Source organism: Syngnathus scovelli, unplaced genomic scaffold (assembly GCF_024217435.2).
Source record: "Syngnathus scovelli strain Florida unplaced genomic scaffold, RoL_Ssco_1.2 HiC_scaffold_192, whole genome shotgun sequence".
In the NCBI taxonomy this organism is placed as follows: domain Eukaryota; kingdom Metazoa; phylum Chordata; class Actinopteri; order Syngnathiformes; family Syngnathidae; genus Syngnathus; species Syngnathus scovelli.
The window spans coordinates 9,691-17,500 of NW_026061287.1; positions in this window are offsets into that span (position 1 = coordinate 9,691).

Below are 7,810 nucleotides of genomic sequence, written 5' to 3' on the forward strand. Positions count from 1 at the left end.
TAATTTCTAAGTGCCAACGGCTCAACCGCCGTAAAGTGTCCGCCTCGGCTGGTTCTCCCGGTCGGCCCGAACGAGCGAAAATTCGGCCTCTTCCCCTGGAGGTCCGGAACATTTTGGCGAATATTTTCAAAGTGCCAACGGCTGCTCCGCCGTAAAGTGTCCGCCTCGGCTGGTTCCCCCGGTCGGCCAGAACAAGTGAAAATTCGGCCTCTTCCCCTGGAGGTCCGGAACATTTTGGCGAATATTTTCAAAGTGCCAACGGCTGCTCCGCCGTAAAGTGTCCGCCTCGGCTGGTTCCCCCGGTCGGCCAGAACAAGTGAAAATTCGGCCTCTTCCCCTGGAGGTCCGGAACATTTTGGCGAATATTTCCTAAGTGCCAACGGCTGCTCCGCCGTAAAGTGTCCGACTCGGCTGGTTCCCCCGGTCGGCCAGAACAAGTGAAAAATCGGCCTCTTCCCCTGGAAGTCCGGCCGAGTTAAGGCAAATATTTCCTAAGTGCCAACGGCTGCTCAGCCTTAAAGGGTCCGACTCGGCTGGTTCCCGATGTCGGCCAGAACAAGTGAAAATTCGGCCTCTTCCCCTGGAAGTCCGGCCGAGTTAAGGCAAATATTTCCTAAGTGCCAACGGCTGCTCCGCCGTAAAGCGTCCGACTCGGCTGGTTCCCGATGTCGGCCAGAACAAGTGAAAATTCGGCCTCTTCCCCTGGAGGTCCGTTCAAGATTAACGAATATTTCCTAAGTGCCAACGGCTGTTCCGCCGTAAAGAGTCCGACTCGGCTGGTTCCCGATGTCGGCCAGAACAAGTGAAAAATCGGCCTCTTCCCCTGGAAGTCCGGCCGAGTTCGGCGAATATTTCCTAAGTGCCAACGGCTGTTCCGCCGTAAAGAGTCCGACTCGGCTGGTTCCCGATGTCGGCCAGAACAAGTGAAAATCCGGCCTCTTCCCCTGGAAGTCCGGCCGAGTTAAGGCAAATATTTCCTAAGTGCCAACGGCTGTTCCGCCGTAAAGGGTCCGACTCGGCTGGTTCCCGATGTCGGCCAGAACAAGTGAAAAATCGGCCTCTTCCCCTGGAAGTCCGGCCGAGTTCGGCGAATATTTCCTAAGTGCCAACGGCTGTTCCGCCGTAAAGAGTCCGACTCGGCTGGTTCCCGATGTCGGCCAGAACAAGTGAAAATCCGGCCTCTTCCCCTGGAAGTCCGGCCGAGTTAAGGCAAATATTTCCTAAGTGCCAACGGCTGTTCCGCCGTAAAGAGTCCGACTCGGCTGGTTCCCGATGTCGGCCAGAACAAGTGAAAAATCGGCCTCTTCCCCTGGAAGTCCGGCCGAGTTCGGCGAATATTTCCTAAGTGCCAACGGCTGTTCCGCCGTAAAGAGTCCGACTCGGCTGGTTCCCGATGTCGGCCAGAACAAGTGAAAATCCGGCCTCTTCCCCTGGAAGTCCGGCCGAGTTAAGGCAAATATTTCCTAAGTGCCAACGGCTGTTCCGCCGTAAAGGGTCCGACTCGGCTGGTTCCCGATGTCGGCCAGAACAAGTGAAAAATCGGCCTCTTCCCCTGGAAGTCCGGCCGAGTTCGGCGAATATTTCCTAAGTGCCAACGGCTGTTCCGCCGTAAAGAGTCCGACTCGGCTGGTTCCCGATGTCGGCCAGAACAAGTGAAAATCCGGCCTCTTCCCCTGGAAGTCCGGCCGAGTTAAGGCGAATATTTCCTAAGTGCCAACGGCTGTTCCGCCGTAAAGGGTCCGACTCGGCTGGTTCCCGATGTCGGCCAGAACAAGTGAAAAATCGGCCTCTTCCCCTGGAAGTCCGGCCGAGTTCGGCGAATATTTCCTAAGTGCCAACGGCTGTTCCGCCGTAAAGAGTCCGACTCGGCTGGTTCCCGATGTCGGCCAGAACAAGTGAAAATCCGGCCTCTTCCCCTGGAAGTCCGGCCGAGTTAAGGCGAATATTTCCTAAGTGCCAACGGCTGTTCCGCCGTAAAGGGTCCGACTCGGCTGGTTCCCGATGTCGGCCAGAACAAGTGAAAAATCGGCCTCTTCCCCTGGAAGTCCGGCCGAGTTCGGCGAATATTTCCTAAGTGCCAACGGCTGTTCCGCCGTAAAGAGTCCGACTCGGCTGGTTCCCGATGTCGGCCAGAACAAGTGAAAATCCGGCCTCTTCCCCTGGAAGTCCGGCCGAGTTAAGGCGAATATTTCCTAAGTGCCAACGGCTGCTCAGCCTTAAAGTGTCCGACTCGGCTGGTTCCCGATGTCGGCCCGAACGAGCGAAAATTCGGCCTCTTCCCCTGGAGGTCCGGAACATTTTGGCGAATATTTCCTAAGTGCCAACGGCTGCTCCGCCGTAAAGTGTCCGACTCGGCTGGTTCCCGATGTCGGCCAGAACAAGTGAAAATCCGGCCTCTTCCCCTGGAAGTCCGGCCAAGTTCGGCGAATATTTCCTAAGTGCCAACGGCTGCTCCGCCGTAAAGAGACCGACTCGGCTGGTTCCCGATGTCGGCCAGAACAAGTGAAAATTCGGCCTCTTCCCCTGGAGGTCAGTTGAAGTTTAACGAATATTTCCTAAGTGCCAACGGCTGCTCCGCCGTAAAGTGTCCGACTCGGCTGGTTCCCGATGTCGGCCAGAACAAGTGAATATTCGGCCTCTTCCCCTGGAGGTCCGGAACATTTTGGCAAATATTTCCTAAGTGCCAACGGCTGCTCCGCCGTAAAGAGTCCGACTCGGCTGGTTCCCGATGTCGGCCAGAACAAGTGAAAAATCGGCCTCTTCCCCTGGAAGTCCGGCCGAGTTCGGCGAATATTTCCTAAGTGCCAACGGCTGTTCCGCCGTAAAGAGTCCGACTCGGCTGGTTCCCGATGTCGGCCAGAACAAGTGAAAATTCGGCCTCTTCCCCTGGAGGTCCGTTCAAGATTAACGAATATTTTCTAAGTGCCAACGGCTGCTCCGCCGTAAAGCGTCCGACTCGGCTGGTTCCCGATGTCGGCCAGAACAAGTGAAAATTCGGCCTCTTCCCCTGGAAGTCCGGCCGAGTTAAGGCAAATATTTCCTAAGTGCCAACGGCTGCTCAGCCTTTAAGTGTCCGACTCGGCTGGTTCCCGATGTCGGCCAGAACAAGTGAAAATCCGGCCTCTTCCCCTGGAAGTCCGGCCGAGTTAAGGCAAATATTTCCTAAGTGCCAACGGCTGCTCAGCCGTAAAGGGTCCGACTTGGCTGGTTCCCGATGTCGGCCAGAACAAGTGAAAATTCGGCCTCTTCCCCTGGAGGTCAGTTGAAGTTTAACGAATATTTTCTAAGTGCCAACGGCTGCTCCGCCGTAAAGTGTCCGCCTCGGCCGGTTCACCCAGTCGGCCAGAACAAGTGAAAATTTGGCCTCTTCCCCTGGAGGTCCGGAACATTTTGGCGAATATTTTCTAAGTGCCAACGGCTGCTCCGCCGTAAAGCGTCCGACTCGGCTGGTTCCCGATGTCGGCCAGAACAAGTGACAATTCGGCCTCTTCCCCTGGAGGTCCTTTCAAGTTTAACGAATATTTTCTAAGTGCCAACGGCTGCTCCGCCTTAAAGCGTCCGACTCGGCTGGTTCCCGATGTCGGCCAGAACAGGTGAAAATTCGGCCTCTTCCCCTGGAGGTCCGTTCAAGTTTGGCGAATATTTTCTAAGTGCCAACGGCTGCTCCGCCTTAAAGTGTCCGACTCGGCTGGTTCCCGATGTCGGGCAGAACAAGTGACAATTCGGCCTCTTCCCCTGGAAGTCCGGCCGAGTTTGGCGAATATTTTCTAAGTGCCAACGGCTGCTCCGCCGTAAAGAGTCCGACTCGGCTGGTTCCCGATGTCGGCCAGAAAAAGTGACAATTCGGCCTCTTCCCCTGGAGGTCCTTTGAAGTTTAGCGAATATTTTCTAAGTGCCAACGGCTCTTGCGCCGAAAAGCGTCCGCCTCGGCTGGTTCCCGCGGTCGGCCGTAATAGGCGAAAATTCGGCCTCTTCCCCTGGAGCGACCTCCAAATTTGGGCGAAATTTTTTCTAAGTGCCTAAAGGTACCAGGGGTTGGGGTACCAGGGGTGCATTACCAACTGGTCTTTTGTCAACCCATGTACTTTTTCTAGAGTACATGGGTTGGTCCCCCCACTTAGTGTACTCATCACTTTACCCCCCTTTCGCAAAATATAGTCAGAACGAGCATGGGGGACGCAATTGTTTTCCATGCAAATCAATTGGGCCTGGTCCGAGCGCTGGTAACGGCCGCCAGCAAGCGTCCCCTGCTCGGATAGCAGAACTGAAGAAGGCACGGCACTTCCAGAGAGAGAGAGAGAAAATTTTCTAAGTGCCACATTTCTCAAAAATTTTCAAAGTGCCACATCTCTCAAAAAATTTCTAAGTGCCACATCTCTCAAAAAATTTCTAAGTGCCACATCTCTGAAAAAATTTCTAAGTGCCACATCTCTGAAAAACTTTCTAAGTGCCACATCTCTGAAAAATTTTCTAAGTGCCACAGCACGGCTGTGAAATATTCAAAGTCCTACAGGCATTGGCAGAATCCGCGGACGGCCGTCTGCTCCCGGCGGCCGCCGCGAAGCTACTACCCCCTCCCGGGGACGGCTGTCTGCTCCCGGCAGCCGTCCTTACCCCCCTCCCCCGTTTGCACCGCCTGAAGTTAGACCCGCCTTGGTAGGGCCCCCACCGGCCCCGGCTCGCCGGCGTTGGGTGGACGGTTCCTGCCCACTTGCGGGTCCCGGTCGCTTGGCAACCGACCGGGGAGGACCAGCCGCCTCCTTAAACACAGGCTGGAAGGGAAATCCGATCAAGCTACGGAGGACCGGCCGCCTCCATAAACTCAGGCCGGAAGGGAAATCCAATCAAGCTACGGAGGACCGGCCGCCTCCATAAACACAGGCCGGAAGGGAAATCCAATCAAGCTACGGAGGACCGGCCGCCTCCATAAACTCAGGCCGGAAGGGAAATCCGATCAAGTTACGGAGGACCGGTCGCCTCCCTAAACACAGGCCGGGCAAAAATCCACGAATGGCCCGTCAAGGGTAGAAGGTCATCCAAGGAAGGAGGTACCGGCCGCCTCCTTAAACACAGGCCGGGCAAAAATCTGCGAATGGCCCGTCAAGGGTAGTAGGTCATCCAAGAAAGGGGGGTACCGGCCGCCTCTATTAACAGGCCGGGCAAAAATCTGCGAATGGGCCCGTCAAGGGTAGTGGGTCATCCAAGGAAGGAGGTACCGGCCGCCTCCTTAAACACAGGCCGGGCAAAAATCTGCGAATGGCCCGTCAAGGGTAGTAGGTCATCCAAGAAAGGGGGTACCGGCCGCCTCTATTAACAGGCCGGGCAAAAATCTGCGAATGGGCCCGTCAAGGGTAGTGGGTCATCCAAGGAAGGAGGTACCGGCCGCCTCCTTAAACACAGGCCGGGCAAAAATCTGCGAATGGCCCGTCAAGGGTAGTAGGTCATCCAAGAAAGGGGGTACCGGCCGCCTCTATTAACAGGCCGGGCAAAAATCTGCGAATGGGCCCGTCAAGGGTAGTGGGTCATCCAAGGAAGGAGGTACCGGCCGCCTCCTTAAACACAGGCCGGGCAAAAATCTGCGAACGGTCCGTCAAGGATTCTGGCTCATCCAAGAAAGGGGGTACCGGCCGCCTTACTAACAGGCCGGAGTACAGGGGGCGAAAGGCTGTCGATGGGGAAGGATCGGGGCCACGGCTAATCTAGCGATGCCCGCGTCGGGCGGTCACTCCGACGAATGAGCGGGGCCGAATCCGGCGCGAGGCGGCCTTCAGGCACGTGGTTCGAGACGACCTCACCCGGCTCTAGCCCGGAGGATCGGAGGCAACGGCCGTCTCCTTAAGCTAAGGCCGGACGAAAATCTGCGGATGCGGTCCATCCAAGGCAGACGGACGGTACCGGCCGCCTCGGTAAACAAAGCCCGGGCAAAAATCTGCGAATGGTCCGTCAAGGATTCTGGCTCATCCAAGGTGGGGGTACCGGCCGCCTCTATTAACAGGCCGGAGTACAGGGGGCGAAAGGCTGTCGATGGGGAAGGATCGGGGCCACGGCTAATCTAGCGATGCCCGCGTCGGGCGGTCACTCCGACGAATGAGCGGGGCCGAATCCGGCGTAGGCGGCCTTCAGGCACGTGGTTCGAGACGACCTCACCCGGCTCTAGCCCGGAGGATCGGAGGCAACGGCCGTCTCCTTAAGCTAAGGCCGGACGAAAATCTGCGGATGCGGTCCATCCAAGGCAGACGGAGGTACCGGCCGCCTCGGTAAATAAAGCCCGGGCAAAAATCTGCGAACGGCCCGTCAAGGGTTCTGTCTCATCCAAGAAAGGGGTACCGGCCGCCTCAGAGGCCGGAGCGAAGGGGGCGAAAGGCTGTCGATGGGGAAGGATCGGGGCCACGGCTAATCTAGCGATGCCCGCGTCGGGCGGTCACTCCGACGAATGAGCGGGGCCGAATCCGGCGTAGGCGGCCTTCAGGCACGTGGTTCGAGACGACCTCACCCGGCTCTAGCCCGGAGCGAATATCATCTCCAAGGTGTGGAGGCAACGGCCGTCTCCTTAAGCTAAGGCCGGACGAAAATCTGCGGATGCGGTCCATCCAAGGCAGACGGAGGTACCGGCCGCCTCGGTAAATAAAGCCCGGGCAAAAATCTGCGAACGGCCCGTCAAGGGTTCTGTCTCATCCAAGAAAGGGGTACCGGCCGCCTCAGAGGCCGGAGCGAAGGGGGCGAAAGGCTGTCGATGGGGAAGGATCGGGGCCACGGCTAATCTAGCGATGCCCGCGTCGGGCGGTCACTCCGACGAATGAGCGGGGCCGAATCCGGCGTAGGCGGCCTTCAGGCACGTGGTTCGAGACGACCTCACCCGGCTCTAGCCCGGAGCGAATATCATCTCCAAGGTGTGGAGGCAACGGCCGTCTCCTTAAGCTAAGGCCGGACGAAAATCTGCGGATGCGGTCCATCCAAGGCAGACGGAGGTACCGGCCGCCTCGGTAAACAGAGGCCGGGCGAAAATCTGCGAATGGTCCGTTAAGGATTCTCTCTCATCCAAGGAAGGGGTACCGGCCGCCTCTATTAACAGGCCGGAGCACAGGGGGCGAAAGGCTGTCGATGGGGAAGGATCGGGGCCACGGCTAATCTAGCGATGCCCGCGTCGGGCGGTCACTCCGACGAATGAGCGGGGCCGAATCCGGCGCGAGGCGGCCTTCAGGCACGTGGTTCGAGACGACCTCACCCGGCTCTAGCCCGGAGCGAAAAAAACACTCTTATAACCTGACCGACATGCGCCCATGACCCGCCTTGGTAGGGCCCCCACCGGCCCCGGCTACCGCCGGCGTTGGGTGGACGGTTCCTCCCCACTTGCGGGTCGCACTCCAGCGCTACGGCCGCCGCGCGAGCGCGCGCCCCGCGCCGCCCGCGCAGGCCTAGCGCGAACCGTACGGCAGCGAAACCGAGACGCCCCGGCTCAACCTCACCCAGAGGCCATCCACGGAGGCCGAGCGCGCGATCCGACTTGCGGCACGCCACGTGGGCGTCCGCCGGCCGCGCCGGTCGACCGCGAAACCGATTTCTCAAAGACCACGCCCGAGTCCCAACCTCCGCACATATCCGCACACGCCTTCCCGACCACCGCGAAGCGGGAGGCGTCTATCGTGGCCGCCGGGGCGTATGACCCCTCCGCGTGAGGCGTGCGGGCTCGGGGGGGCCGCAACGACCGAGTCTGACTCGGACGGGGCGCAGCTTCCCTCCCGGTCGCAGCATCAGCGCCGAACGCGCGACGTCACCAGCCCCCCGGAACGGTTCGTCGGGAGCGCGGCAA